The sequence below is a fragment of the Canis lupus genome, chromosome 23 (genome assembly GCF_003254725.2).
Source record: "Canis lupus dingo isolate Sandy chromosome 23, ASM325472v2, whole genome shotgun sequence".
Classification (NCBI taxonomy): Eukaryota; Metazoa; Chordata; class Mammalia; order Carnivora; family Canidae; genus Canis; species Canis lupus.
The window spans coordinates 22,453,238-22,455,596 of NC_064265.1; positions in this window are offsets into that span (position 1 = coordinate 22,453,238).

Below are 2,359 nucleotides of genomic sequence, written 5' to 3' on the forward strand. Positions count from 1 at the left end.
AAAAAATAATTGCCCAGACCAGTTTCAGCTTATCCCCAGGTTTCTCCTAGGAGTTTTATGTTATCAGGTCTTCAATGCCAGATTTCAGGTTGTACTACAAAGCTGTGGTCATCAAGACAGTGTGGTACTGGCACAAAAACAGACACATAGATCAATGGAACAGAATAGAGAACCCAGAAGTAGACCCTGAACTTTATGGTCAACTAATATTCGATAAAGGAGGACAGACTATCCACTGGAAGAAAGACAGTCTCTTCAATAAATGGTGCTGGGAAAATTGGACATCCACATGCAGAAGAATGAAACTTGACTTCTTTAATCTATGTTGTATTAATTTTTATGAGTGGTACAAAACAAGGGTCTAATTTCATTTTTCTGTGTGTGGTTATCCAGTTTTCCCAATCCCATTTGTTGAAGTAACTGTCTTTTCCTTATTGAGTGTGAATCTAAAAAAGCTGAACTTGTTAAAAACATTGAGTAGAATGGTGTTTATCAGAGGGTGAGGAGTGGGTAAATTAGAGAAATGCCTAAGGGTACAAACTTGGAAATAATAGATAGATAAGTCTTGGTGATCTAATGCATGCTATAATGATTATAAACATCAATAGTGTGCTATAAACTTCAAAGTTGCTAAAAGACTAGATCTTAAGTGTTCCCACAACAAAAAAAGAAATGCTAATTAAGTGACATGATGGAGGTGTGTGTTAATGCTATGGTCCTAATCATACTATAATATATAATATATCAAATCAACATGTGCACCTTAAACATACATAATTTTATGTGTCGATTATATCTCAGTAAAAATAAAATGTGAAAAACAATGATTGAATTGCCATTAACTGAGATGAGCAAGGCTATCAACAGAAGTGAATATTTAGAGGGAAGTATTTATTTGGGCCATGTTGAGCTTGAAATGTGCATTGGACACCACATGAAGATATTAATTAGGTAGTCAGATATATAAATATGAAGTAGAGGGGTAAGGTCTCAGCTAGAAATCTACTTTGGGGACGTAGAAGCAAGAAAACCGTGTTTAAAGTCATAAGATTAGCTGAAATCTTATAGTTAAAGAAAATAAGGACTACCAGAGATCACTGGATTTATCGACATGGTGATTATTGGTAACTTTGCAAAGTCCTTTCAGTTCAGTGCTAAGTGAATCAGACTACAGTAGCTAGAGTAGGGAGTGGGATTTAATGAAACTAGAGACGGTGATGAATCAATACTTTTCAGTAAACTTTTCATTCATTCATTCATTCATTCATTCATTCACTTAAAGTAGGCTCCACACCCAGCATGGAGCCCAACATGGGATTTGAACTCACAATCCCGAGATCAAGATCTGGATGCTTAACCAATAAAACCTTTTATTTTAGAATGTTTTTAGATTTACAGCAAAATTGCAAGATAGCAGAGTTCCAGAGTATTCCACACCTAATTTTTCTTATTGTTAACATTCTACATTAGAGAACACTGATCTCAGGCATCTCATTCTAAACAAAGAGACAATGGGTAGCCAGGCTTACATAGCTAGAGGGGAAACTGAGGTCAAAGGGTTTAGCTTTTTGAATCAATCGCTGATTCCTTTCACTGGTTTTGTCTCTCTGTCAGTTTGTTAAAGATGAAATGGACCTGATATATAAATGATTAGAATAATCCTGAAGACAGAGGATGACAAATGCTTTGAGATGTGACTTCTTAGAGTATAATTGACATTTTGATGGTTTTAGACAAACTGTTAAAAGCTATTTGGCTTAATGCACACCACATTGTCAAGATATTCTAGGGAAGTTCTAATGTGCCTTTCCTATTCTAAAAAATAAACACTGGCCTTATAACTGAAGTTATTATTACCAGCTTATGTCCACTATAATGGTACTTCTATGTACCAGGCTATACAGAGAAATTCAGTTTAAATCTTTTATCCCATATCTAAATGCTATATATTGACTGATAATCTCTTACGGCTTCCCACCAAAAGGTGACAGAACTTAAGGTGGAGGACTTCACAACTTTCTCTGATGACTTCACTTCAGCTCATCTTACTGTAGCACATTAAGAAGAGAGAAAAGTGAAATTCAGTATTTACTATAGTGACTAGAACATTTTGGCTCCTTCCAATGATGGAGAACATATCATTCAGTAACATTTGTGATTGCAAATATATGAAATGAATTAATATGTTAAAGAATTCAATTTGAATCAATATGATGTTTTAAGAAGTTTTCTCAAAGAGATTTGGAGCCAAAAAGTAAAGATTTTAAGAAAACTACCTGGGAGGAGAAATAAAAATGCACTAAAGTGCATTAGAAAAAGTTCAAACAAAAAAAAAAAAAAAAAGAAAAAGTTCAAACAA